Genomic DNA, 9158 nt, shown 5'->3' with positions numbered 1-9158 from the left:
CAGAGAGGCAGAATGGAGGAGGAGAAAGGGAGAACTATGTTTTTGAAACTAAGGAAGAATGTAACCAATAGGAGGTAGTAATCAACTATGTCAGAATGAAGAAGAAGAAAAGAAGAAGAAGAAAAGAAGAATAAAAGAAGAAGAAGAAGAAGAAGAAGAAGGAGAAGAAGAAGAAGGAGAAGGAGGAGGAGGAGGAGGAGAAGGAGGAGGAGGAGAAGGAGGAGTCACATTTGGGAGAGTACTTTCAGTGATTAGGGTGAGGGCAGCCTGATTGCAAAGAATTAAGCAGAAAATCCATAGTAAGGAACTGAAAGTATCAGATATAGACAACTTTTTCAAAAAGCTTATCTGTGAAGGAGAGAAGAGAGATGGGACAGTAGCTGGGTGGGTCAGAGGAACTTTAAAAGGACAGGGTATATACGATTCACAAATATAGGGCACTATTTCTATTTAAAATTTTTTTTATTTTGGGTACAGGCTTATGATTTCATAGGTGTTGGGAACTTCCAGGTTGGAAACTACCAGCAAAGCAGATCTTCAATTCTTCTGTGACTCTTGATATTAAAGAATTGCTTGTAGCACTGAAGGGTTGTGACTTATTCACTGTTCCCTTAACCAGAACATGTCAGAGGCAGAGCCCTAACCCTGACTTGAGTATTATTATTATATTATTGAGTAATATTATTATTCCCTGATTTCTGACCTGTGATTTCATTGCTATATGGAACTCCTGATGAGGAAATCCTTTGGCCATCTTTTGTCTCATTTCTCATCTAGCCTTAAATCACTGAATGGGTGGTGCCTCAGATAAACTGAGACCTGGGAAAAACCTTAGCTTAGAAAAGACAGTGTCTCCCACTACATCTGGAGCCATCTCCAGTTGTCTTAGTCTATATCTTGCCATTGAACTCTGATGACTCTAGAGGAGAGAGTGAGGCTGATGACTTTGCCTAGCTCTGCTTCACTTAAATCCAATTCACTTGCAGGTCATCACCCTTCTGATATCATTGGTCCTCTTCTAGAGTAAAGGATAAACAACAACAATCTATCAAGGCATTGTCACTGTTCTGTCTGGGGCACTGAGGAGTTAAATGGCTTGTCCAGGGTCACACAGCCAGTAAATGTCAGAAGCAGGACTCAAGCTTATGTCTAACTAACCCCAACTGGAGGGTTTTTTGTTTCTTTGTTTTTGTTTTTGTTTGGTTTGTTTTTTTGCAGGGCAATGGGGGTTAAGTGACTTGCCCAGGGTCACACAGCTAGTAAGTGTCAAGTGTCTGAGGCCGGATTTGAACTCAGGTACTCCTGAATCCAGGGCCAGTGCTTTATCCACTGCACCACCTAGCCGCCTTCCCCCTTTTTTTTTTTTTTTTTTTACCATTTTCTACCATACCATCCTGTTTAGTTGGTCTTTCTCTCTGTGTCTCTCTCTGTCTCTGACTCTCTCTCTCTCCACATATTTGTGTCTGTCTGTCTATCTATCCATCTATCTTCTACATATATGTATCTACATAATATATATCAAGCTGTCTATCTCTGTATTATCTATCTACCATATCTCTCATCTATTTCTACCACCCATATATCTTCTATCTCTATCATCTCTCTATCATCTATTTATCTCTGTATTATCTATCTACATATTTATCTTTCATCTATCATCTATCTCTCATCCATCTCTATCATATCTATCATCCATCTCTGTATTATCTATTTATATTTATCTATCATCCATCATCTATCCTTTGTGATGTCCAAAATTTAATGTGAGTTCTAACCTGCCCCCCCCCCGCTGAGTTTTGGGGGAAAGCTGGCTAAAATTACTGATAAATTCATCAAGAGTTTAGGCTTTTAGGTATTTATTAAAGTATATTAGAAGTTAGTGAAGAGAGAGACATTGAGAACAGATACCTTATAGAATGGAAAACCCTAGCTTAGATTCATTCGGTCTAGCCAGAGAGAAAACCCTCCTTTCCTAGCAGCCCATGTGAAGTTCTGCCACCAAGCCAATGTCCTGGATGAAAAGAGGGACCCTCTCCCTTTCTCTGTCTCCCACCAAGCTGAAGTCCTGAATGAAAAAGGCTGATCCAGTGAGCCACCCTCACCTTCCTACTTCCTGTTTCCCTCCCAGAAGGGGAGGTCCTTCAAGCTGATTGGTTTAGGTTGGTCTCCTGTTGATGTCGCAGTCCACAGACTCTGAGAACAACACCATACTCAGGGTTGGCCAGGCATGGTCTCGATTTTATCAATCTTAAGTAGTTTCCTGGTCAGTTTCTCAGTCTCATCCAATTCAATCAATTCCAAATCAATCTTCAGGTGGGGCCCTGGGCATCTGTCAAATCCCATTATTTTATCACACCTTCATCTATATCCATTTCAGTCTTTCATACATCTTTCATCTATCTCTATCATCTATCTAAATGAAAACACACACACACACACACACACACACACACGCAGACCTTTCCACTTTACAAGACCTCTAATCATTCCTAAATAGGTCATAGCTGCTTCTTTCCAGTGTGTTTTTATTTCAGTCTGTCTCCTGACAATAGTTGTGACTTCTTTAGGATTGGGTTTGTAGCTAGAGACCAGGCTAGAATCTCAATTCTGTCACTTGCTAGCTCTGTGAATTTAGGCAAGCTGCTTAAGTTATTTGAGTCTCAGAAAGATCTTCATTCTTAAAATGAAGACATCAATATTTAGAACTATCTATCGCATCTAACTCTTTGGAGGCTTTAAAAAGAGTTAGATGCGATAGATAGGAGGACCTGAGTTCAAATACAGCCTCAGACACTTGACACTTACTAGCTGTGACCCTGGGCAAGTCACTTAATCCCAATTGCCTCACCAATAAAAAAAGAAAGAAAGAAAGAAAGAAAGAAAGAAAGAAAGAAAGAAAGAAAGAAAGAAAGAAAGAAAGAAAGAAAGAAAAGAAAACTGTTAGCAGCCCATTCATTATGAACCTTCTCAGATCTTGACTTTTGTTCATTTTCCAAATGAGGAAACTGAAGTTAAATTTCGCACACAGGGAATTTTAGGACCCACCCATAGTGAAGGAACTATTTTATTCTTCTGGCATAAATGTTAGAAATCTAGGGCTGGACTTAAGATCTTTATCTTTAGCCTAAAATGTGCAAGATTCATAACTTTTTTTTTTTGGTGTGCATATCTCCTTCACCTATGCAGATGTGAGTCCCTCCACACCTTAGTAGACTTTTTTTTTTCATGAATTGCTGCAATTCTCCCCTCTCCACCCATCCCTCCAATACTGTGTATTGATTAGACTTTTGGCAACAAACTTTCTGAATTTAGGTAGATAGGTACTCACATTGAAGGAATATACAGTTTATCACCTGGAACATATTCAAGGTCTTTTCAGCTTGGTAGCACCAGAGCTAAATTGCAGTTATTAGCGAATAGATTGCTAGGCTTGAAATCTGGGGTCAGATCTCACCTCAGACACTTATTAGTTGTCTAGCCCTTGGTAAGTCACTTTATCTCTCTGTGTCTCAGTTTCCTTAACTGTAAGATGAGGGGGTTGGACTAGGTGGCCTCCAAATCTATGATTCTATATGTCTTTAGATATTTATTTTACAGATAGTAAGACACTGTCCTTTCTTTCTGAAGTGGCATATACTGTTTTGGGGTACAAGGAGAATCAATCCATGGAAGCTGATCAGAACACCTCTCAAACACCAGTATGGAGACATAAGGGAAGAAGAATGAAGGCAAATGTGGATGGGGGTACCTTTGCTGTGCTTTCCAGCCTGCTCCCTCCCCCCACCTTCTCAGAGCACACTCATGTACCATAACCACTAATTCTCTGTCCATGGTCTGACACTCCTCAAACTAAGGCCAGTCATGGGTATCCACCTTGAAATACCACCAGATGTTTCCTGGTGCCCCTAAATCTCCCTGTGGAACTATAACTAATCACTTCCCTCCCTAGTTGGTCCTCTTATAAAAGACCCAATATTGCCAGTACCCAGTCATAGAGAAATTTTTTAAGAGATAAGGCATTTTGTTTATTCAAGAAAAGACAAAGAACAACTTGGGGAAAGAATTCAAATCTTCCAGTTTCTAGGTCACTGCCTAGACAATATCACCTTCTTATTTGACTCGGTATGTTTGCCAGTGCTAGCACCATCAACACAAAGGACATTCATTACAATGAAGAAAATCAAGGGGAAAGGAATTGGGGATATTTATGGGGATTTTCTTTAGATTAGCAATGTCTTAGAGGGAAGATTGCATGGTTTTGTGGGAGATTTTTGTCCTAATAATATATGTCGCTATTTTAACTTCTTTGTTTTATCAAGCTATTTAGATAGCAATTACCTAAGGTGTAGCACCAACATTTAAAAACTATAAACTTATATTTAGCAGATGAAGTATAATCAAACTCACCTGTTATCTCAAAGAACCTTTAATATATGAATGTATATGTGTAGTTATAGAAATTTGTATGGATATCTATCTATGACTATATTTTGCAGGGGAGATTTAAAAGCTTTATTGATACCTTTTGTTTTTTATATACCACTCATCTTCAAATATATTTATTCTCTTCATCTTCCCCCTACTGAGCCTTCTCTTGCAACAAAGAAAAGGAAAATACAAGTTAAGGAAAGCCAACCAGCACATCTACTACCTCTAACAGAATATGCAACATTGTATATCCATAGTACCCTACCTCTCCAAAGAAAGTTGTATTTTATCATAAGCATCAAACTTGGGCATTATAATCACACAACTCAACTAGCTTTTAGATAAGCTTCACAATTGACTGAATTTGAGTAAAACACTTATCTTCTCTGGCCTTCTGTTTTTCTCATCTATTAAAAAAAAAGTGGAGGTGGGGGGTGGGAGGGAAAGTTGGACTAATCTTAACCTTATTTGTGCCACAAATTCCTTTGACATTCTGGTGATGGCCATGGGCACTTCTCAGAATAATATTTATTATAACTGTATTGAATAAATGCAAAAGATCCCAATGGAAATCCCATATTGAAATATAGAGATATAAAAAAAATAGATCAAGTTCATGGATTCCAGGTTAAGATTCCTTGGACCATATGATCTCTAAGACCATTTGTACTGGCCCAGGATCTCTTCTGTGCCACAGTTGCCAAGTCTCACTTTTACTAAGCTGTAACCTTTCCTGACCTGGTCAATCTCCCAAAGGGGATTCATCTAAAATGTTACATATCTTAGACTAATGGCTAATCTTATGGATCTTGGTTGTTGACTTTCCATGGTTTTCTAGGTGTCTTTCTGAGGAGGCATAGTAGAGATGGAGAATGCTTTATAGATATAGGAGAGACATTAAAAACCTTTTCACCTGACAAGACCTCTCATCAGGTGTTGAGATTTGTGGGATAATTGATTCCAGTATCCATTGTAAATTAGAGCAATCATAGACCCCGGTGTGCTCTCTTGGTGCACATTTTTAAACAAGTTTCTGTCTATAATGTTGTTTTTGTTTGTTTTGTTGTGGGTTTTGTTTTTGGTTTTTTTTGCAGGGAAATGTGGGTTAAGTGACTTGCCCATGGTCACACAGCTAGTAAGTGTCAAGTGTCTGAGGTTGGATTTGAACTTAGGTCTTCATGAATCCAGGGCTGGTGTTTTATCCACTGTGCCACCTAGCTGCCCCCTATGATGGTATTTCTTTTTTTTTTTTTTTAGTGAGGCAATTGGGGTTAAGTGACTTGCCCAGGGTTGCACAGCTAGTAAGTGTTAAGTGTCTGAGGCCGGATTTGAACTCAGGTACTCCTGACTCCAGGGCCGGTGCTCTATCCACTGAGCCACCTAGCTGCCCCTATGATGGTATTTCTAAATAGCTAAGTGGAATAGTAGATAGAGTACTGACCCTGGAGTCAGGAAGATTTCAGTTCTATGACTTTGGGCTGTTATTTAACCCGTCTGCCTCAGTTTCCTCGACTATAACATGAGAACAATAATAGCACCTACCTCCCACATTGTTGTGAGGGTCAAATGATAAAATATTTGTAAAGTGCTTAGCACAGTGTCTAACACCTAGAAGGTGCTATATAAATGTTAGTTGTTTTTATTTCCTAAAGTGTTTCTATAAATCTTCATGCCTTTTTTTAAACTTTGGAAGTGGAATGAATATTTCATATCTGAATTCCACAGCCAATAGAAAATCTACTATATAGTTTTCCATGCAAATATGTTCTTCCTTATCTGAAAGCAATATGGTGAGGAGCCAAGATCACTGAAAACCTAACTAAAAAAGAAATCCAAACCCAAAGTACACTAACATGAATCTTAACCCTATTACAAATTATTAACTAAACCTATGTAAATTTATTTCTAAACTGTCCTAATTACTGACCTTAAAACTAACCTTTATGCTTTCCTAATTCTCCCCCTAGTATTGTTCCTGATCATATTTTTTTTAAATACAAAATTAATAATTTTCCTCATAGGAGCATAAAAACAATTTTGAATTCAAAATATGATAACCATAACAACACCCAAACACCATCTGATAGAAGTTTTTTTCAATAGTTGTTCAGTAAAAACAAGTACATCATGGAATTTTCCATAAATTATAATACTCTGGAACTGACTCAAATTAATTGACATTAAAAAAGCAAGGAAATTTTTTAAAAGAGCAAAGATTCCCTTTGACATTAATCTGAACACTGAGTATGCAAATTAACATCATTCGTTATTCCACATCTCAAAATTCAAACAGTTATGATATACTGTGCTGACCACAGGGAGAACATCATAGAGGTGTTTCAAATGGGGGAAGAAGAATAGTTATATTTATAGTGAGATAAAATAGGTTAACTTCTCATTATCTTAATTTCCTCCTTGTGGGATTTTCATAGGAGGTCTTATCCTAATTTTGACTTCCTGGGGTCCTAAGACATCCTCTAAGGCAGGTAGGTACCTTTTTCCCTGGAGGTGTGTTTTTGGGGTTTACACATCATAAGGTGAATCTAAGGACATATTTGGCCCTTTCTGCGCATGTTCCTAAAGTCATGCTTAAACTTGTCAAAGCCAGAGGGTCTCTGTGTTTATGATATCTCTTTACTTAAGATCTAGTTTCTAGGTGTCCTGTCATCTTGGAATATTAATGACTATTAATGGTTAATGGTCCCTAGTTACTGTCTCTGTTGATAGTAAGGGTTGATAAGGACTGAACCCTCTTGGTTACTGTAAGAACACAAACCTTAGTTTCTCTGTTAACCCCTTTTAGGTACTATTGGTAGGTTATCTGTTAACTCTTTTCAGCCTTCTCCATCAATAACGAAGTTTAGAAAAGATTTTTAGCCTACAGCATCATTGGGAGAATATTGATACTAACTAAAGGGATCTGGGGTCCATGAATACACTGAGCAGGCTTCCAAACATGATACAACTGAGTCAATCTTAAGCCCATCTCATTATTTATTTGTGGTGCTTACTCAAGACACACATATGGATCAATAATTGTTCAAATGTGTAATACATATAAAACACTTTATAAACTATAACAAATAGAACCTATTGAAATTAAAATTATTATTAATTTCTCTACATCCATACAGACAGTGCATTATAGAGATTGGTTGGATTTTCTAACCTTTAAGGAAGAAAAAAGTCTAGAAAGATAGGCAAGTTATATTTATATTGTCAAAAGTATTGAGTGTGTGACAGTAGTATTAAGTAAGCAAGAAGATGTTTATCGCTTTCCCCAGGGATATCATATTTTAAATACCTAGCTCTTTTGACCTGATTCTTTCCAAGAACTTCACAGAGATTTCCCAAGCACTGCATTTCTTACTTGAGAATCTGGATATAACAGAAGAACAAAGGAAATTAAGGTGAAAGGGGACCTTAGAGATTTGTTTGTCCAGTTTCTTCATTTTATATGTAAGGAAACTGAGGTACACCAGTGTGAAGTGACCTGTTAAGGCATATACAGTTAGTGACAAATTAAGGCTACAATTCAAGTCTACTGACTCTCCAGCCCACTATTTAGTATAAGCTGCCTCTAAGAAATTGCTGAGTGACTGGTTAAAGGTCCTGAAGTATATAACCATAACTAGAGTGGGGCTGTTGGGGCTTTGTGCTGTGGAATGGAAATTTAATGCATGCAAAAATTAAAAATAATTATATTAAAAATTGTATAATTTTAAAAAGTTATTTTAAATTTATTTATATATTTATAGTATTTCATTCCTTCAACAGGGTAGAAACAATTGACTTTAGCATTGTTAGTTTAAATTACAGTTGAAATAGTAAACTGTGGGTAGCAGTATGTTGTTAACAATACCCCTCTGTGAATAATCCTAGTAATTAGTTCGCTTTCCTGCTCAACTAAGACAGATTAATTAATCGTTTTGATGGTACTTTTTATGCTGCTTGATTTTGGTGTATTGTTTACCAAAATTGCTAGGTAGGATAAGGCTCAAAAAACAGGTTAAAACAACATTTTCCCAGCATCATTCAATTAATGAAGAATAGGGTCAGGCATGTGATCTAGAATTCTAGACTTTAAATGTAGCATATGTGTGTGTGTGCATGTGTGTGTGTATATATACATATATATGCATATATATGTATGTATATATGTGTGTATGTGTTTTGTGAGTATATTCACTAGAATAGTGACCAGTATGAACAGGCAATCACAACTTCATGAAACTTCCATGAAAAACTAGGTCTATAAAAAGAGAAATAAACATGCATGTGGAACCGTAAGCAAGTGAAAAATGTTCACAATCCAAAAGAAGCTTGCATATTTATGAAATTGCAACAAAGAGAGGAAGTGAAACAGAAATCTTTACCTAAATAGGAATGGTAGGGGAGGAGAAATCTTTAATAATTAAGGGGGCAAAAGCAGCATTCTATTCCCTTGGGAACTGCTAGACCATAAAGATAGGATGATCTGCTTATCTACAAGGGTCCCAGCTGCACAAACATTTCTCAGTCAAATGCAGGCTGGTACATGTCTTGACTCTTAAGGACACACAGGGATTCCAGCTTGGGGTGCAAACAACAAATTATGTCAGCTCATGGGGGCTTCATCCTTAGACTTTCAGGTCCTCCTGTATACTCTGGGTCCAGTGCTTTTAGACAATATGGCAATTCAAAAAGACAAGTTCAGAGGATCCTTTAACATTCCTTAATGTTCCCCCATT

Source organism: Dromiciops gliroides, chromosome 3 (assembly GCF_019393635.1).
Source record: "Dromiciops gliroides isolate mDroGli1 chromosome 3, mDroGli1.pri, whole genome shotgun sequence".
NCBI classification, from domain to species: domain Eukaryota; kingdom Metazoa; phylum Chordata; class Mammalia; order Microbiotheria; family Microbiotheriidae; genus Dromiciops; species Dromiciops gliroides.
Note: the sequence above shows the minus strand (reverse complement) of the source record.